Source organism: Bos mutus, chromosome 26, assembly GCF_027580195.1.
Source record: "Bos mutus isolate GX-2022 chromosome 26, NWIPB_WYAK_1.1, whole genome shotgun sequence".
Classification (NCBI taxonomy): Eukaryota; Metazoa; Chordata; class Mammalia; order Artiodactyla; family Bovidae; genus Bos; species Bos mutus.
The window spans coordinates 41486153-41508081 of record NC_091642.1 but is presented as its reverse complement, the minus strand read 5'-3'; positions in this window follow the sequence as shown (position 1 = coordinate 41508081).

Below are 21929 nucleotides of genomic sequence, written 5' to 3'. Positions count from 1 at the left end.
ACAGACAAATATACACAGGGAAGATGCCAAGTCATGATGAACACAGAGATTGGAGAGCTACATCTACAAGCCAAAGGGCATCAGGATGTAATGGGGACCATCAGAGAGAGGAGGAGGCAAGGAAGGATTCTGTCCAAGAGCCTTTAGAGAGAGAGAGCATGGCTCTGCTGAAACTTTGAGTTTGGACTTAGCCTCCAGAACTGTGAGAGGATTTCTGTTGTTTGAGCCACCCAGTGTATGGTACTTGGTGACATCAGCCCTAGGAAACTAATATGGAAACTAGGTTGAATGTCTGTAAAAATAATCAAGCTGAGTAATTGTGCTGCTAGTCAAAAAATTCCATGATTACCTAACAAGATTGATTTTATCTCAAACTGAACTTAGATGACATGGGAATGGCTGCCTTTGATGGCCAGCAGGCTAAGACTGGTGCTTTTAGCATCATTTCATTGATCCTCTTAAAACTGTAGTATAGTAGCTCATCTCCATTTCACAGGAGAAAAAAAAATCTAAGGAGTTGATAGTTTAGGAAACTTGACTATACTCGTGCAGCTGGTAATGGTCAGAATTCAACATTTACACTTCTTTGATTAGACCACACGGAGTCGCAATGTCTGAAGATGCCTTCCAAAAATGTTTGAGCAATAGACGTACCTCTGAACTAATTGTACTATACCCCAACGTAAGGGACTTGCAGAATGGCTCTCTTGAACAGTAAGTTCTGATATTTTTGTTGAAAAGATTCCCTGTCATAACTTTACAGCCACACCTTGTCTATATTATGTTAGATTCTTTGCCTGCTTAACTTATCACTCCCAGAGGAGGCACTGGGACTTCTTTTCCATCTTGTACTGAACTGAAAAAGCTGTCAACGGTTAGTAAATAGTCAGTATTTAAGCGCTCCCTACAAATTATGACCCTCAGGCTAGAAGACTAAAAAAAAAAATTCTGTTATGCAATTTTCCACTCTTTAAGTAATCTTAACAGTGTGGGTCATGTTAGTCCTAGTTTAATATTATAATCCAAACAACATTTGACTCCAAACAGAATGAGGTTCAGGAGTCACCCTGGCTGTGTATTCTAAGACCACTCATGAGCTGGTTGGGCTGTTTGACCTTTCTAGTATTTGCAAACTGGCTGGTCTTTTTGTCCCTCCTCTGCCTACATGGCACTTACCACACACAGAATAATAGAACAATGGTAACATTTTAATTTTCTTCTTTTTTTCCTTCTTTTTTAATCTTTGAAGAAGGACCAGCTCAGCCCTATTGGTTGGGTAAGTTGAGGACCAGCTTGCGTATTTGCTGGCGCTCCAACCTGAGAGAAGTCAGGCTTGAGTGTGTCTATATCCTCTGCTCAGCTGTGAATCTTTGTCATTCTCTGTCCCCAGTCAGAGAAACTGGCTCATCCCCGTGGAAGGGATTATTTACAAACTGTCTTCAAGACTTCACCTTTCCTTTGTTCTATGTGTGTGTGTGCCTGGGTAAGGCATGTGCTGGTGTTTATAATGTGGCATGGAGGGAGAATGATCTTTGGTTCCGAGGACCAACTTTGGGTTGAGCTCAATCTTAAAAGTCCCCAAATATTAGTACCTCCTCTAAGAAGCATTTCAACTACACCCTTGATTTCATGCTGCCTTCTCTTAAACCCTTTCTTCTTGTAAAATGAAATCATTGACTTCTTTTCCTTTATTCTCAAAGCTCCCCTTCCTGTATAATCAATTGTACCTATATTTTCTTGTGAATATCAATTTCATCAGCTCTTGCTTTGTCACACTTTGTACTCAAAATTATTTGATAATTAGTTGCTTTCAAGGTAAAATTCAGAAGCTTATTGTTAAAGGTCCACCACATCCTCAATCCCCTTCTAACTTGTTTGTAAAAAAATTCATTCACCCATCCATCTCTCCATCTATCCATTCAGCAAAACTTTATGGAAATCCTGTGCTGTGCTGTGCTTAGTTGCTCAGTCATGTCTGACTCTTTGCGCCCCCGTGGACTGTAGCCTGCCAGGCTCCTCTGTCCATGGGGATTCTCCAGGCAATAGTACTGGAGTGGGTGGCCATGCCTTCCTCCAGGGGATCTTCCCAACCCAGGGATCAAACCCAGGTCTCCCCCATTAGAGGCGGATTCTTTACCGTCTGAGCCACCAGGGAAGCCCTAGAATACTGGAGTGGGCAGCCTATCCCCTCTCCAGGGGATCTTTCTGACCCAGGAATAGAACTAGGGTCTCCTACATTGCAGGCGGATTCTTTACCACCTTAGCTACCAGGGAAGCCCATTGAATACCTAACAAGTGTCAAACACTATCACTTGCATTGATAACAAAGTGCAACATGGACAGGCCTTGTCCGTCTTCTCATAGAGCATAGAATTTGGTGGCAAAATGGAAAAATGAATGTGATCATGCAGTGTGACAAGCTCTATGAGAGAAAGCTCAGGGGGCTGTGAGAAAAGAGAAGAGACAGTCTGGGGCCAAGGGACTCCTTCCCGAGGAAGTGTTATCTAGGCTGAAATCCTGTGAATAGGAGTCAGCCAGGTGAAAGCCCGGGAAAAGGTTTCTTGGTGAGTGAAAGATCGTGTCTAAAGCCCAGAGGTGAGACACCGTAGCACACCTGGGAAGTGAAAGAGGTTCAGTGTAGCTGGAGGGCAGAGTGGGGACTTTGTTTTAAGGTCAGTGAGGAACTACTGTAGGGTTTAAATAGATGAGAAAACAGATAAGATTTATCTTTTAAAAGGATGATTCTTGCTTCCTGAGGACAGTGGATGGGGAGAGTACAAAGTAATGGGACTGGAAACAGAACCAGAGGCCGAAATCTAGATAAGAGAATTGTAGGAACCAGGAGCAGAGAGACCAAGAGATATAGACAGAGATATTTAGACGTCATGCAGGTTCCAAGTAGGTCACACGATTGTATTCACATTGTACATTCACTGCCAGGCCAGCCTTGCTCCTTCTCTGCACAGATTCAAATTCTACCCACACTGATGCTCTATGTGACGTCTTCTCTGACTTTCAACCCCGGTACCTGTATGAATGTTTGTAAGATATTTTCTGTCTGCACCCCTTATTTCACAAAAAGAATTAATTTGCAATGTCAGTTGTTTCCTTAGCATATTTATTTTCTCAAGTGGATGACAAGCAGTAGGAGCAGAAATCATGTAAATACACCTTTTAATCTCATTCCCCTTCGGTGTTTCCCTCCTCATCTTGTGCTATGTGGATGAGCCATAAATATGTGTCTTATTGACCAACTGTGATGCTGCTGCAGTTCCAAAAATTCTCCAGGTGGGTCTCTTCCACGTTTCATTTTAAACGGCACAACCAACCAGTCTAGTAGTTCAGTTATTCATTTATTCATTAGCTTGTGCCTTATTCATTCACTTAGTTTGTGCTTTATTCATTCACTCATATTTTTTAAGTCCTTGCCATGCCTTAGGCACTATTCTAGAGTTGATCTATTGTCTTTTTCTCAACTATCTGTTTAATTCTGGGTACTGAGCTTTTTATCACAGAGCCAGACCACTTCTCCTATTTGCCATATAAAACAAGGATTGAATGTACTGGAAATGTTTTTCTGCTATAAGCATAGCTTAGCACATGGTACCCAGATGAGCTGTCTTACGGTATGAGAAGGGGCTAAGGTGTGGACTGATTCCTTTGGCTTCCTAGATGGAGCGCTAGATTTCTGTCGTTGGCAAATGTCTTGCCCAAGGGACTTAGACCTTGGTATTTGAATGTGTACTGGACTGAGTTAATTCTGTCTTGCTTTTTAAATAGTTTCTAATGTTTACTCAGTAGAAGCAGAGTTAAATGATCCCAAATACTCCAAAACTCATGAATCAGAAGAATGTTAGAGCCCTAACGTAAAATTCCTAATGTAAAGAAAACTTTGATCTTTTGCCCCTGCTGCCTGATCAGCCCTGAGCTGGCCATTCCTGCCAGAAACAGGCACTGGACTAACTGTGGTTTGGGAGGGAAGTTTCTGAGTTCCAAAATTCTTCTGAGCTGTACTTGCCACGATTTTTATCCTAGCATTTCATCAAAGCTCTTCTTTGGTAAAAAAGTTGCCATATATGATTAAAAATAATTTGGGGGGCAGGATTTCTACCAGGAATTGAACAAACAATGTACTGTCTTATCCTGGTTCCAAATTCCTAATGCATCTGCTTTGTACAGTCCCCATTTCATAAAACTACAATTCCTCATTTGTCTGAGTTCTTTCTGCTTGTGTGCTAGCAGAGTCACACCCCTTTATTTTTGGCCCTAAAGGCACCTTCCCAAGTTTGGGAAAGCCTCTTATTTGAAGTCACAGAAGCCCTAAATAATGCAGTTGTTGCAAGCATCCTTGCTCAACATTTAGCAAGCTACCCCATTGCTTTCCCCCAGCAGAGCAGATATTGTAAAATGGCTGACTCCTCAGCTAGTTTCCTGAAGAGAACTCCCGATCTCTGCTCCACTTTCCTGCCAGAGCCACCATCTTGGATTCTGGTACTTTTCCAGTTTCTCTCTCTCAAAACTCCCCAGTCAAACATATGTGGCCACACAGAAGAAATCAGATGTTTTATTTGTTTGCTTAATTATTTTTACCTGAAGGTGCACCATGAGTCTGTGAGTCAACTTGTAGACATTTCTAGGTTCCACCAGCTTTTGTGCTGGGCCTCAGTCTCTCAGCTGTGATCCTAGAACTTTTCCTCATATGCCCAATGCCTCCTTTAGACTTAGATATTTTTTAATTTTGTTTGTTTGTTTTTGATACCAGATCTCTATATCACTGGGTGTGTGTGCTCCGTCGCTCAGTTGTATGTGACTCTTTGCAACCCCATGGACTCTAGCCCACTAGAGTCCTCTGTCCATGGAATTTTCCAGGCAAGAATACTGGAGTGGGTTGCCATTCCCTTCTCCAGGCTCTATATCATTAGGTCACCTTAATTGGCATGTAACAAAATCCTAGCCTAAACTGGTTTAAACAAAAAAGCAATTCATTGGCTTACCTAACCTTGAAAGTTCAGGAAGCAAGGTAAGGCACAGCTGAATTCAGAGCTCACAGTGGGGGGATTCTTAGGAGTCAGTTTCTCTCTACTCCTTGGTTCTGCCTTCTGCTGTGGTCGGCTTTTGTCCCGTGTTTCATGCACAGGAGTGGTAGCACTTGGAAAAAAGTGGAAAAAAGTGATCCAAGATGTTCAATAAAATTCTTAACCTATCATTAACCAGAGTTTTTTTCATGTACTCATCCCTGAAGCAGTCACTGTGGCTAGGCTTATGAGGAGTAGCAAACAGCATCCCTGATGTGGGAGTCCTGGTAAAGAGCCTGAAACACAACAAATCAGAAGAGCTATTCCCCCTCCACTCCCAACTTGGGTGGGGAATCCCCTTTTCTCTTTCCTTCACTCACAAAGGATCCAAGTTGCTGTTGTTTCAATAAGGAAAAGTATTTATTTGTACCTTACACAATTTTTGAAAGCTGTTATTGCCATTCAATTTTTGGTATTTACTACAGTGCTGGGAGCAAAGTTAACAAAAGAAAAGCTTATTGAATAAATGAATTACAGGTTGAATGAAGTGATAGTAATTTCTTGACAGCTCCAGTTCCATTACAGGGACCCTTTCAGGCAGCCCCACAGGTTTCAGACTACAGAAGAGTTCAGTGCCTGCCACAGACATGTTTGATCTGCTGCAAAGTACATCCATTTTCAAGAATGTAATGCTTATGTGAGGTAAAACTTGAAGGTTACCACCCCCGAATTAGCATTGCCAGCCTGTGTGTGTATGCTCAGGAGCTCAGTCATGTCTGACTCTTTGTGACCCCATGGACTGTTGACCACCAGGTTCCCCAGTCCTTGGAGTTTTCCAGGCAAAAATACTGGAGTGGGTTGCCATTTTGTACTCCAAGGCCAGGCTGGCTTTAAAGGATACACGACTCTGTAAAACCATTTAAAACCCAGTTGTCAGAGTCTGAATGAACCATCATTATAAACATGTGTATATTCTTTTTACATTCATTAACATTACTTTTTCTGTTACATAATTGTGGTTGTATTTGTTTTTGAGTTTTTATTTTCAGTTTTATCTTTTGTTTTACTCCTATTATGTTACATTTTCAAAGTGGAGTAATCTAGACTACATTTTCAAAATTCTCTTTTTAAAAAGTTCATATATCATTTTAGGAGCTTCCCTGGTGGTTCAGCAGTGAAAAAAAAAAAAATCCACCTGCAATGTAGGAGCTTCAGGAAATGCAGTTTCAATCCCTGGGTTGGGAAGAGCCCCTGGAGAAGGGAATGGCAACCCACTCCAGTATTCTTGCCTGGAGAATCCCATGGACAAAAGAGCCTGGGGTCTACAGTCCATAGGGTAGCAAAGAGTCAGACACGACTGAAGTGACTTAGCACTCAAACATATCATTTTAAATGCCATTTGTAGAGGCTCAACAAATGAGTGGAATGTATTAGCTTTTATCTTTCAATAAAGGTTATAAAATTCAACTGTTAAAGATATCTGCTAGCATTATTTTAAATGTGATGTTTTGTCCGAATTGAGAATAGACAAAGGTCAGCTCACCAAAATTCTATAAAAGTGTTTGAGAAATTTGGCTTAGTCAAGGTATTTTATATTGGCCTCAACAAAATTGACCAAAACCTTTCTGTTCCTCTTATCCCTATATGACAGGTTAAGAGGACATCAAAGCCTATTCCTGGTAATTATTCTTAATGTTGTTTTACAGACCTAAAATCTCAATTATAGCACACACATGAAATTTAAATAGAAATTTAAGAGTGAGAAAACTCCTACCTCCTTTATTTTTACTATTACTAATAATTATACTGAGGATGGCTACCAGTTATTAACAGTTGACTGTGTGCCAGTGACCAGAGAAGGTACTTGGATTCACAATTTAGTTGAATTTCCTCAACGACTACGGGTAGTATTTATTCCCATTTCTGAGTGAGGAAACCAAATTAAGAAAACTTCTCTGAGATTTCATACAACCAGTAAATCACAAACCTTGAGAGTTAAAGACAAGTCTGCCTAATTTCAAAGCTCACAGTTTCCATTTAGGTCCTGTTAACTGAAAGATTTAGTCTTTACGTCTACAAAACAGAAATAGCATTGCCTCATGAAGTCCTTCTACCTGGCCCTGACTGGCCCATCCTGGAGAGGCGCTTCGCTTGGGTGGTAGATAATGTGTCCACAGTCTTTGGGGCCTGGGCTCCGGTTTTGTGTATCAGACGGGTCCCATGTGCCTGCTCCTCACATTTGGACCTTTTATTATTAGTCCTCACACTGGCAAATCATCTATAAAATTTGTTACTTGATCATTACTTTGTCATGTTTGGGAAAGAAGAGTTTAAAGATCTTGATTAAGATGAGTTGGAAGTGGTTACAGTGTTCATAAAAGCTACATATTTCTATCTTGTGTCTTAATTAGTGGATAAACAAGAATGTATCAATCCATTCCCAGACTTTAGCACCTTGTTATGACCAGGAAGACTTCCATTAACAGTAGGCTCAAAGTACCAAGGCATCAGGTGGGAAAGGCTCTTCAAGGAGAGTAGCTTTGCTCAAACTGCTTTAAGCAAGAAAAGGAGTTCTTGTAGCTAACGTCGTTGACAAGTTCAGGCAGTGTCAGCTTCAGGCACAGCTTGGTCCAGGGTCTCAAACAAATGCCATTAGACATCTGAGTCTATGTATCTTTCATCTCTCCTTTCCTCTCTGAGCTTAGTACTCCCGATAACAGGAGGGCCCCCACAAGCCTCATGCTTAAAACCTATCAGTTTTCACATCCAGAACAAAGGCAGTTATTTCTCTCCTAAGAGTACTAGCCCAAATCCTAAGAATGACACTTTGGCTTAGCTTGGCTTGGCTCATACACCCACTTCTTAAATCAATTACTGAAACGAAGGAAGAAAACTAGCCAGGCCTAGGTTGTATACTGTCTTCTGGAACTTAAAAGTGGGATTAGCCCCTTCAGAAACATAAATTCTGGAAATGTATGGAAAAATGTTTTTCCAAAAGAAAGTCAGGAAGAAGGAGGACCAAAGGAATCAACCAATCAATTAACCACCATCACCAACAAATACATAGGTGTCCACCGTATATTTTCTAGAACTCAGTTTCTCTATCTAGAATCAAATCTGACCCCAGAATACTGGGCTCCTGTGTACCCACTTGTGTGGGGGAAGCAGGCAGAGAAAGATGTGGTATATAGGCTAGCATTAGTCAGGGTAACAAAATTGAGCTCTGGGCATTCTAGTGACCCAGCGAGCCTGCAGGATACAGTAACTATTGCTACAATAAGAATGTGTCCCAGCTGGGAATGTTTCCCAGTTGGGGAATGAGTGAGGGAGAGCAAGATCCATCTTAAGGAAAAACAGATTTATTTTCAAACATCCATTTGGGATGATTGTTAAACAAGCCTTTTAGAACACTTCCAAGCCCCTGCTGGGCTGCTCTCTTAAGATGTGACATTTGGGAGAAACACCCACTGCTACTAGTGACTAGAAAATAAGGATGAAGTAGGAAGCTACGTCAAATGATATAGGACCATCAGGAACAGAAGTGATGTGGGTGGTACTGAGTTAAATAGAGGTCTTTTTGGAAGTGTCTGGATTCATATAGTTTGTGGAAATCACTTTCTTATCAGTTGGGTAAAATTTTTTACAAGGATTTGGGTTTATGGTTCAACATTTTCAGTAAGAAAGAAAGATAACAGCACCCGCCCCCCCGGAAAAAAAATCTTGTCTTACCATTGGTAGAAAGTGATGCTCACTTTGTGAGTCGTATTTAATACAGAAAGCCAAGGAACCTTTGGTTCAGAGCAGAGGATCCTGGGAACACATTACTAGATAATAGAATAAATTACAGGCCATCCAGGAAAATAAAATCAAGGGCCTCAGCTATAAAGAGAAACCCAAGTTCAGAAGATGCTCTTGGAGTAGAGCACTTATAGATCAAATAAAAATTCTTATGAATTTTCTAAACTCACAAATTTAATTCAATGGGTGTTAGAGAAAATTCTTGATGCTTCCAAATTTTAAAAAAGGGGACGAAAAAAAGATACCCTGTTTTCTGTTTTTTCCTGTCCTGTGAAAAGTGCCAGAGAGCTGGGCTCCAGGGCTAATAGATGTCACCTGGAATGGGTGTCCTGGCCACTTGAGGAACCAAAGTCAGTACCTCCTCCATCCTTAAGTGGATATTGGCTAAAGAAACTCACCCTGTGCCTGTCAAAATATAAGCTTAGGATGGCATATGGGATTAGAGAGGGAGCATAGGCCCTCAGGGGCTTTCCTAGTAGCTCAGGTGGTAAAGAATCCGCCTGCAAAGCGGGAGACCTGGGTTTGATCCCTGGGTTGGGAAGATTCCCTGGAGAAGGGAACAGCTAATTCCAATTGAGCTATTTCAAAAGGATGCTGTTAAAGTGCTGCACTCAATATGCCAGCAAATTTGGAAAACTCAGCAATGGGCACAGGACTGGAAAAGGTCAGTTTTCATTCCAATCCCAAAGAAAGGCAATGCCAAAGAATGTTCAAACTACTGCACAATTGCACTCATCTCACACACTAGCAAAGTAATGCTCAAAATTCTCCAAGTCAGGCTTCAACAGAACGTGAACTGTGAACTTTTATATGTTCAAGCTGGATTTAGAAAAGGCAGAGGAACCAGAGATCAAATTGTTAACATCCTTTGAATCATCAAAAAAGCAAGAGAGTTCCAGAAAAACATCTACTTCTGCATTATTGACTATGCCAAAACCTTTGACTGTGTGAATCACAAGAGAACAGTTTTTCTAGAGATGGGAATACCAGACCACCTGACATGCCTCCTGAGAAATCTGTATGCAGGTCAGGAAGCAGCAGTTAGAACTGGACATGGAACAACAGACTGGTTCCAACTTGGGAAAAGAGTATGTCAAGGCTGTATATTGTCACCCTGCTTATTTAACTTATATGCAGAGTACGTCATGAGAAATGCTGGACTGGATGAAGCGCAAGCTACAATTGAGATTGCCAGGAGAAATATCAATAACATCAGATATGCAGATGACACCACCCATGGCAGAAAGTGAAGAAGAACTAAAGAGCCTCTTGATGAAAGTGAAAGAGGAGAGTGAAAAAGTTGGCTTAAAACTCAGCATTCAGAAACTAAGATCATGGCATCTGGTCCCATCACTTCATGGCAAATAAATGGGGAAACAGTGGAAAAAGTGACGGAATTTATTTTTTGGACTCCAGAATCACTGCAGATGGTGATTGCAGCCATGAAATTAAAAGACATTTGCTCCTTGGAAGAAAAGTTATGACCAGCCTAGACAGCCTATTAAAAAGCAGAGACATTACTTTGCTAACAAAGGTCCGTCTAGTCAAAGCTATGGTTTTTCCAATAGTCATGTATGGATGTGAGAGTTGGACTATAAAGAAAGATGAGCACTGAAGAATAGATGCTTTTGAACTACGGTGTTGGAAGACCCTTAACAGTTGCTTGGACTGCAAGGAGATCCAATCAGTCCATCCTAAAGGAAATCAGTCCTGAGTGTTCATTGGAAGGACTGATGCTGAAGCTGAAACTCTAATACTTTGGCCACCTGATGTGAAGAACTGACTCATTGGAAAAGACCCTGATGCTGGGAAAGGTTGAAGGCGGGAGGAGAAGGAGACGACAGAGGATGGGATGGTTGGATGGCATCACTGACTCAATGGGCATGAGTGTGAGTAAACTCTGGGAGTTGGTGATGGACAGGGAGGCCTAGTGTGCTATAGTCTATGGGGTCAAAAAGAGTTGAACATTACGGAGCAACTGAACTGAACTGAATGCACTACAGTGTTCTTGTCTGGAGAATCCCCAAGGACAGAGGGGACTGGTGGGCTACAGTGCATGGGGTTGCAAAGAGTTGGACACAACTGAGCAACTAAGCACAGTGCATGGAACCTCAGACATTCCCAAGAAAAATGAACTGTATAAGGTCTGGCCTTACATGGTCTGCAGCTCATTATTTCCCCTTTCCACAGTGGTGGGCTGGTTGCTGGAGATGTGGGCTGCAGATGGGATGCACACTTTCCTGGGGTTTTGTTCTATTATCCAGGCCCCTGTTAGGCACCAAAAGTATTCATTTCCTGGCATGCCTGTGGGTTCAAAGCATGGATGTCCAATTTGCTCTTTGGATAGCTTGGACAGCTGGCTGGGCCCTGGAATATATGAAAGGGCCAATGGGAACCCACTATTACGCTAGGTTGTGTCTGACCCAGGCGTCTTGTCTTTCTGCCTTTGCAACACCAGCATGACCCTCAGTTGACCTCTTTTTCCTCGATTCTCCTACTTCTGACCATTCCAAACATTGCTGCCAGGTATGCCTTCTCACATCACCGTTTAAAGTGGCGAATCCTTGTCTCAAAGGTCAGCAGGGACTCTTCTTTGTTTCCAGAAGGATTTTGAACACCTCCGTCTCAGATAGGCCAGTGTCGCATCCCTGTAGGCCTTCAAACACCTTGCTCATGCCTCTTTCCCAATCTTTGCCCATCTCTTCCCTTGGGCTAGAATTTCTGTTGCACCCCTTACCGCCCAGTATTTACCGACCCTCTCCAGACCACTCCAGCTCTCAGGGTTTTCTTCAACAAATTGCTTATATTGTACAGCATCTAAACTGCTCCTTGGACAAATAATTGTGCCATTTTTCTCTTTAGCACATTTTTACGTACTTATGTCGATGAGGCTATAAATTTCTTCCTCTCTTGTATCTCCCAGAGAGATGATCACATAGGAGACATTTAATAATTATTGAGTAGATGAATACATAACTCAGGGGCATTGATAGCACTGAAAGCATTCTTGTGATCCGAGTAAAACAGGTTAGAAAAATGACAACCTACTCCCAGCCTTGTGATTTCAAAATCTGAATTTGATCTACACGTAGGTTAGGGTGCCCTTTGTACCACTTGTTTTAATTTTCAGCAAAAAAAGATACTAGAAACATGTTTCATCAGAGGAATATTTCTACTGTCCATCCTCTGCTTAGAAACCTCTAGTGGTTTTCTTTCGGTACAACATCAAAAACAAGCCAGCCTCTGGAATTCTCTCCTTTCTTGCCTCCTTGCTTTGATCGGTTCCCACAGACTCCTCTTCCTGGTTCCTACCTCAGTCCACTTCCTGGTTCCAACCTCATTTTCAGGGAGCTCGAGCAGCCTGCCTTTGCCCCCTTCCTCTCCCAGTCAGATGGGCTGCTTTCCTTGCCTCCTGGGCAAAAAGCTAGAGCTTTCTGAAGTTTTATCTTTAAAGCTGTGTAAAAGCGCCTCTAAAGCTGGAGGGCCAAAGCGGGGGAGGTGCAGAGATCTGATTTACCATTCGGTGTCTGTGACTTGTTGAGATTAAAAAAATAAACAAAAGCAGGCATATTTGAAACATTAAAGACACATCAATTACTTCCAGCTTGTGCTGTTTCCTTTTGAACTCCTCATCTTGTGAATGTTATTGTCTCCCTGCTCCTGAAAGCCTTTGTCCCCTTCTGGGGTCTGAGGCCCACCCTTCAAGGGAGTCTCGGCCAGGGAAAAGGAAGCCAGGGGAAGTGCGGTTGTCCCCGAGCCAAGCTGGCGCCCTGATGGCTTAGCAAGCCTTGCCTGCCTTCACTTCCCGCTTACCAAGCTGGCTCTCCACCTGAGTGCAGGCAATGAAGGACATGGGTGGATGGAGTGTCCTAACTTTTATGGCGGCCGAGCAGCCTAAGCCTTCCATTTGCAAGTGCCTGATTCACAGGCAAAGGGGCTAAAAGCCCAGAAGGAGAACAGTGCTGGTGACAGCAAATACTATGAACAAACAGAGGCTGGAATGCCTCCCCAGGTCTCATTTTCACACTCGGTTATCCCTTGTTTGGAAATCTGCTTTCATTTGCTTGGAGTCAACTCCAGGAAGAGGAGCCTTACAGAATCCCCGGGTGGTCAGGGTCAAATCTTCAGGGGTGACTTAGCCCAGGGCCTACTGAGGTCAAGTGCTGTATTTTGTGATCTTCCCTGGGACTTCCATCTCATGGCCAGGACTGTACGCAACTCCTGGTGGACTTGAGCATCTGTGAGAAATACAAAGGTTGAAAGAACGCTATTGTTAAAAGGGATCTGAGCAGTCAGTCTTCTTTCCATAGATGAGAAAACTGGGCCCAACAAGTATGTAAAATTCTCCTTGGATTTTCGTCTTCATTCTTTTATTATGCAGATTTTTGTTTAGTGCTTAGGGCTTCCCAGGTGGCTCAGTGGTAAAGCATCCGTCTGCCAGTGCAGGAGACCCTGGTTCCATCCCTGGGTCAGGAAGATCCCCTATAGAAGGAAATGGCAACCCATTCCAGTATTCTTGCCTGTGAAATCACAAGTACCGGGGAGCCTGGCAGGCTACAGTCCATGGGGGTCACAAGGAGTTGCACACAATTTAGCGACTAAACAACAACCAGAAATGTGCAAGGCAGTGTTCAGGGTCCCAGTGCTGGTTTGTACTGGGACCAGATCCCAGGGCTCCTCATTCTTGGTCCAGTATTGCTGTATGTATCGTTTTCCCTACAAAATACAATAAGTCAGCATGTTGATTAGTCACTTGACCGTTCATCAAGCCCCTGCTACATTCCAGGCACTGGTGTGTGACACAATGATTTCAATCAATTTTATACCATCTTGAAAGATGTATGCTGAGGGAATCGAGGCTCTGAGAGGTCGCACACTGCGTTTGCCAGTAAGGGGTAGAATTGGGATTGAGTTGGGAGTCCATTTGACAGCAAAGTCCAAGCTCCATTTTCATCATGGTGCAGTAGCAGCTCAATTTCTCCCAAAACTTCACAGTCTAATGAGGTTGATCTCATTCCCCACCAAGGGACCCTTCTCCTTTTTACCAGAAAACCTTTGGAAATGGAGTTCCCTTGCTTGCCTACCCTTCTTTCCTTCTCTCTACCTTATTCCTACATCTCCCTTGGGGATCACACCTTAATTGGCTCATACTTCAGGAATGTTTAGAAATGATGAAATCCAGCCACCGGGTTTTAACTTCACTGAGCTTACTATTTAGAGAGCCATCATTCCTTCAAATCTGTTTTATTTTGTCAGATTTTACTGACAAGCCCGGATCAGATGAGCAAACAGTATCGCTACATAAACCTTTGTTGCTGGCCCTTTAGAGAACCGAGGAAGACCTTGACCTGACTTTTTTCTTTTTGTCGGGAACAAATTGCTCCTTGGCCGGGGGAGGGTTATTTGCTATTGTTCAGCCAAGTCAGGGAATGCTCTGGATTATCAGATATTCTGATGGACAGAGTTACAATACAGGGATCATCACCTTTTAAGGAATTAGAATGAAATACACTTAACACACAAATACTGTACTAAGCACAACGTAATTTGCTTGCTGTGTTCTGGTGCTGATCCTATGAGCACCAATTGTCACTTGACAGAACATCTTATGAAAAGAGCGCAAGAAACCAGGTAACTAACCTGCTGAGTGGTTCTGAGTCATCCCACTTTTCCTTCCTGAGTCCTATTTCCTCCTCTGTAACACAAACATGTTGGATTTGATTCATTTTGGTATACATGTTGCACGCATGCCTTAGTACTCTGCTCCTGGGCCCATATCAGACATCACGAATCAATTGAGGCAGTTTTTCCTTTAATCCCTGACAGCCTCAGGATTTCTTTACATCTGATGTTCCAGCACCAACCCTCAGTGGACTAGAGTTGGCACATGAAATGAAATCTATTTGCTATCGTTGAACTAGATGATCTCTATGGTCTTGGCTTTTGTGAGCTGCCTGGAGTAAGTGCATGGCGGATGCAAAGCTATGCAAAGCTGAATAGTTGGTGGTATGATCAAGCATTGAGTATGTGACCACTCAACTGTGATTGTTTTTCTCCTTCAGTCTACTAAGACCTAGGCTAACGTGGCTACTGAAAACCATGGTGGAATTTCATCTAAAATCTGGGGTGGATGGTGACAAGAGGGATTGATCAGCTTAGCTCAAGACCTAAGATTCAAGTCCCCCTCACAGAAACAGGCGTAAGTCAGTAAGCCCACATCTGAGTTCCCTCTGCCCACAACACTAGACTGGGATATGTCATTCATGTTATGGTTAGTGGGACGTGAAATACAAACCTCCTAGTGAACTAGAAGGCCCTCGGAGTCAGGGAGAAGGTTCTAGTTATCTTTTGGATGTACAGCCTGATTCCATACCAAAGTGTTTAACCTTTGAAAAATCACTTAACCTCTCTCTGCCTCAGTTCTTAATTTACTAAACAGGGAAATAATAATAGTATATACTTCTGGGGTCCGTGGTGCCTGTCACAAGAGGTTATTGATGAAAGTGCTTAGAAGACCACCTGGTATATTTTTGCTTTTGTTTTGTTATAAAATCACAGCCTACCTAAATGCATGATGAACACTTGGGCTGATGTATGTTGACTGAATTTTTAAATGACCATCAGAAGTGAATATGCACCTTTGGAGAGACTCATCCAAGAACCAGCAGGAAGCCACATAAGACAGGATGTTGCCACAAGCTAGTGGGGAACTGAACAGGGAAGAGTTAGTGCTAAGGATCTGGATCCATCTGCTTTTAAGACCCTGAGAACTGCTGAAGGGAGACACAGGATGAGGGGAAAGCTCTGCTCAGTTTTCTGGGCTCAGGCAATTTTTGTTCTTTAAATTAGAAGCTTCCATTTTTTGAAGCATATTCAAATCATCAAAGTACTTTCATGAGAATATATCATTTTTATCTCATTGTGTCCTCAAACTTATAAACTCAAGCTCAAGGCAGTATCAATCACCTTTATATGACTGATGAAGGGAAGCTGAGGCCTAGAAAGGTTAATTTGCCTAAGGACACACAGCTCGTGTGGGAGAGGCAGAGCCTGCACTCAGACTCCTGTCTCCACAATCTCCTCTATTCTCTCTACTTCCTGTTCTCCACAAGCATAGTTCAGTTTTAGGTTTCCCAGCAGTTTTTTCCAAATAGCATCAAGAAAAAGCAATTTTATTAATGTATTAATATAAATAATGAGTTGATGAGTGACTTTTATCTTCCTCAAATCCTACAACCAAAATATTCCTACAAAAGGAGTCTGTAAAACACGCTTGGGTACGCCTGGAAAGAGACGACAGGATCAGCATATAATGCCTAATGAAACGTATAAGGGACAGAACTGGGCTTTTATTCGAAACATGATCTTCATTTTGCTGCCAAATAAAATAAAACAAGTATGAAACAGGAACAAACCACTGTTGGACATGTTTGCCTAAAGACTTGGACACATTGTGAAACCAGGACTTTATATGTTGCCCTTAAAAAAAACAAAGGAACGTGTACCTTTTGAGTAGGCATGACTTTTAGTTTTCTTTTCCATGATGGGAATACTTTTGCAAGAGATCAAAATCAATTCATCCCCTTCTTCCTTGAGACCATAGCATGCAGTAAATCCATTTTCCAAAATGCTACTCCACCAGGACCTGAAATGAGTGGGGCTGGGTCCCCACGTTTGCACACTTGAGAGTCCCCATTTTCATAGTCCTATGGCTTCAGCTGATTACCATGATCTGACCCCAAGGGGAGCCATAGTCTGGGTAGGCCAGTGAGATCCTTTTCTTTAGATGTTTTCAACCACAGAGAGGAGGATTCTAGTTGGTGTAAATACTTGAGTGGGGAGAACATGGAGATCAGGCCTAAGAGAGCCGCACTGGGCCATGTCCAAAACGAGCACACAGAGAAAGAACACAGGGAGAGAAACAGGGAAAAGTGGTGAAGACACAAAAAAAGGAGTGAAGGCACGAGAAGATACGAGAAAGACTGTGTAGGTCTTGAAAAAATAGAAGGACTATTTCTCAAAGCCCAGATTCCAACTCCAGTCCAGGAGGCCTGGCTGGACTTCTTGACCTGATTACACAAAATTCCATAAGATACCCTCATGTCTTGACAGAGTGTGGCACTCTATTGTTGAGTAAATTGTCCATTAAATAACCCTCCTTCCTTGTGCTACTTTGAGTAGATTTTTATCCCTTGCAGCCAAAAAGTCTTTGATTGGTATGTTACAGCTTTCTCCAGCTGACATAAAGTTGGTGGGGCTATTCCAATGATCAGGTGATTTCTTTCTTTCTTTAATGTAATAATTTATTATGCATTTTACACATTCCAGAATCTGTGCGAAATATTTCACTGTGTGATCTCATTTAAGCCACACAACAATTTAGGTTTGTACATATGATTTAGTACACACAATCAGTTCAGTTCAGTCACTCAGTCGTGTCTGACTCTGCGACCCCATGAACCGCAGCACGCCAGGCCTCCCTGTCCATCACCAACTCCCAGAGTTCACTCAGACTCACGTCCATCCAGTCAGTGATGCCATCCAGCCATCTCATCCTCTGTCGTCCCCTTCTCCTCCTGCCCCCAATCCCTCCCAGCATCAGAGTCTTTTCCAATGAGTCAACTCTTCACATGAGGTGGCCAAAGTACTGGAGTTTCAGCTTTAGCATCAGTCCTTCCAAAGAAATCCCAGGGCTGATCTCCTTCAGAATGGACTGGTTGGCTCTCCTTGCAGTCCAAGGAACTCTCAAGAGTCTTCTCCAGCACCACAGTTCAAAAGCATCAATTCTTCAGTGCTCAGCTTTCTTGACAGTCCAACTCTCACATCCATACATGACCACAGGAAAAACCATAGCCTTGACTAGACGGACCTTTGTTGGCAAAGTAATGTCTCTGCTTTTCAATATGCTATCTAGGTTGGTCATAACTTTCCTTCCAAGGAGTAAGCGTCTTTTAATTTCATGGCTGCAGTCACCATCTGCAGTGATTTTGGAGCCCAAAAAAAATAAAGTCTGACACTGTTTCCACTGTTTCCCCATCTATTTCCCATGAAGTGATGGGACCAGATGCCATGATCTTCGTTTTCTGAATGTTGAGCTTTAAGCCAACTTTTTCACTCTCCACTTTCACTTTCATCAAGAGGCTTTTCAGTTTCTCTTCACTTTCTGCCATAAGGGTGGTGTCATCTGCATATCTGAGGTTATTGATATTTCTCCCAGCAATCTTGATTCCAGCTTGTGCTTCTTCCAACCCAGCATTTCTCATGATGTACTCTGCATAGAAGTTAAATAAGCAGAGTGACAATATACAGCCTTGACATATTCCTTTTCCTATCTGGAACCAGTCTGTTGTTCCATGTCCAGTTCTAACTGTTGCTTCCTGACCTGCATATAGTTTTCTCAAAAGGCAGATCAGGTGATCTGGTGTTCCCCTCTCTTTCAGAATTTTCCACAGTTTATTGTGATCCACACAGTCAAAGGCTTTGGCATAGTCAATAAAGCAGAAATAGATGTTTTTCTGGAACTCTCTTACTTTTTCCATGATCCAGCAGATGTTGGCAATTTGATCTCTGGTTCCTCTGCCTTTTCTAAAACCAGCTTGAACATCAGGAAGTTCACGGTTCACATATTGCTGAAGCCTGGCTTGGAGAATTTTGAGCGTTACTTTACTAGCGTGTGAGATGAGGGCAATTGTACAGCAGTTTGAGCATTCTTTGGCATTGTCTTTCTTTGGGGTTGTAATGAAAACTGACCTTTTCCAGTCCTGTGGCCACTGCTGAGTTTTCCAAATTTGCTGGCATATTGAGTGCAGCACTTTGACAGCATCATCTTTCAGGATTTGAAATAGTTCCACTGGAATTTCATCACCTCCACTAGCTTTGTTCATAGTGATGCTTTCTAAGGCCCACTTGACTTCACATTCCAGGATGTCTGGCTCTAGGTCAGTGACCACACCATCATGATTATCTGGGTCGTGAAGGTCTTTTTTTGTACAGTTCTTCTGTGTATTCTTGCCACCTCTTCTTAATATCTTCTGCTTCTGTTAGGTCCATAGCATTTCTGTCCTTTATCGAGCCCATCTTTGCATGAAATGTTCCCTTGGTATCTCTAATTTTCTTGAAGAGATCTCTAGTCTTTCCCATTCTGTTGTTTTCCTCTATTTCTTTGCATTGATCGCTGAAGAAGGCTTTCTTATCTCTTCTTGCTATTCTTTGGAACTCTGCATTCAGATGTTTATATCTTTCCTTTGCTCCTTTGCTTTTCGCTTCTCTTCTTTTCACAGCTATTTGTAAGGCCTCCCCAGACAGCCATTTTGCTTTTTTGCATTTCTTTTCCACGGGGATGGTCTTGATCCTTGTCTCCTGGACAATGTCACGAACCTCATTCCATAGTTCATCAGGCACTCTGTCTATCAGATCTAGGCCCTAAAATCTATTTCTCACTTCCACTGTATAATCATAAGGGATTTGATTTAGGTCATACCTGTATGGTTTAGTGATTTTCCCTACTTTCTTCAATTTAAGTCTGAATTTGGCAATAAGGAGTTCACGATCTGAGCCACAGTCAGCTCATGGTCTTGTTTTTGCTGACTGTATAGAGCTTCTCCGTCTTTGGCTGCAAAGAATATAATCAATCTGATTTCGGTGTTGACCATCTGGTGATGTCCATGTGTAGAGTCTTCTCTTGTGTTGTTGGAAGAGGGTGTTTGTTATGACCAGTGCATTTTCTTGGCAAAACTCTATTAGTCTTTGCCCTGCTTCATTCCATATTCCAAGGTCAAATTTGCCTGTTACTCCAGGTGTTTCTTGACTTCCTACTTTTTGCATTCCAGTCCCCTATAATGAAAAGGACATCTATTTTGGGTGTTAGTTCTAAAAGGTCTTGTAGGTCTTCATAGAACCGTTCAACTTTAGCTTCTTCAGCATTACTGGTTGGGGCATAGACTTGGATTACTGTGATATTGAATGGTTTGCTTTGGAAACGAACAGAGATCATTCTGTCATTTTTGAGATTGCATCCAAGTACTGCATTTCGGACTCTTTTGTTGACCATGAGGGCTACTCCATTTCTTCTGAGGGATTCCCGTCCGCAGTAGTAGATATAATGGTCATCTGAGTTAAATTCACCCATTCCAGTCCATTTCAGTTCGCTGATTCCTAGAATGTCGACATTCACTCTTGCCATCTCTTGTTTCACCACTTAGTCAGCAATGAATATTACTGTATAGTACATAAAGTCTTACTAGCTTTATTAGTAAAGTGAATGGGATCTTTACTACCAAGCTTATAGAGTAGGAAAACAAGAATAAGAGTAAGAACAACTGACCTGACCTAAGTTCGTACAGGTCTACATGGCAGGGCTACTATTAAAATCTACAACTGGGCAGATCATTTAACATTTCTTTGTTTCAGTTTCCTTATTGTAAGATGGACACAATAGTATCTAAAAGGAAGGAGTATTTTGAGCTTCAAAGACAAGACATGAAGACATAAAAGTGTCTAACACGGTGCCTCACAATCAGTGCTCAATGAATATTTGTTTAAAATAACAGTAAGTCAAAGATTCTTAACTGAGGTCCATTGATGGGCTCCAGCTCTGTTTACTCCTGTAAGTTACATGCAACATTTTATATTTATGTCAATGTCCACTCTTCTTCTTCTTTTTTTTTCTGCTGGGAGAATATGTGCTTTCAACAGTTTTCACCCAAGTGCTCTCCCAACCCTATCTCCAAAATGAAAAATATGTACTTTAAAGGGAAACTTAAGGTCCTCTTTGCCTCCACTCATTGCTCACTCAACTCCAAGAAGGAAGAGTTTTGCAGTCATGGTGAGCTAGGTGGGGTTCTTGTGGGACAAGGAAAAGAGACAACTCCTTGACCTCCAATGGGAGTCCTGGCCCGTTAGTCATATTCTGCATTTCTCTCACTTGTGAAGTGTGGCTACAACTATTAACAGGGGTTTTCTCATATTTGGGAGATATTTGAGGAGAGCTGGGCCTATTAGACCTCCCCAACCAGGCAAAATCGGAGAAGGCGATGGCACCCCACTCCGGTACTCTTGCCTGGAAAATTCCATGGACGGGGGAGCCTGCTAGGCTGCAGTCCATGGGGTTGCTCAGAGTTGGACACGACTGAGGGACTTAACTTTCACTTCTCACTTTCGTGCACTGGAGAAGGAAATGGCAACCCACTCCAGTGTTCTTGCCTGGAGAATCCCAGGGACGGGGGAGCCTGGTGGGCTGCCGTCTATGGGGTCGCACAGAGTCGGACACAACTGAAGTGACTTAGTAGCAGCAGCAGCAGTAGCAACCAGGCAAAATAAATCCTCACAAGTACATAGGTCTGAGCCCATAGGTCATGGGGTTGGGGCTAAAACCTCAGGGGGTAATTAATTCTTCCTTTGTTAGCTCTCCTTATCATTTGTGGTGGCTTTCAAGAGGAGAGAATTTGAGCTCAAGATCCCATGTGATATGTCTCTGCCTCCCAATAAAAGTTTGGCGATTTTTAAAAATAATACTTCATGATTACATACATATATACACACAGTAGCAAAGTCTTAAAAGGACAATCTCCAAACATTTTATTGGCTTTAGTTGATAAAGATTGAGGGAACTTTACTTGTATTTTAGCTTCAAAATTTGTGAAAGTGATTCCATGAATGAAATGAGCCATTTTGTCTCTTTTTAACATATAATCCAAATAATAGCACAAACACTTATTTGAGTGCTTATTTTATGCCAGTAACTAGTGTGTTGGGTGATACCCTACCAGCTCAGATGGTAAAGAATCTGCCTGCAATGCTGGAGACCTGGGTTCTATCCTTAGATCAGGAAGATCCCCTGGAGAAAGGAATGGTTACCCACTCCAGTATTCTTGCCTGGAGAATTCCATGAACAGAGGAGCCTGGCAGGCTGTAGTCCATGGTCACAAAGAGTCGGACACAACTGAGCGACTAACACCTCAAAATAGTGTGTTAGTTGCATTATCTCTAATTCCCAACCACCTTATGGGATTATATATATCATTGTTTCCACTTGTAGGTTAAGAAGCCAAGCCTCGGCAAAGAAAAAGAACATATCCAAAGTCACCTGGTGTGTATCTGACTAGAAACTTCAGTTAC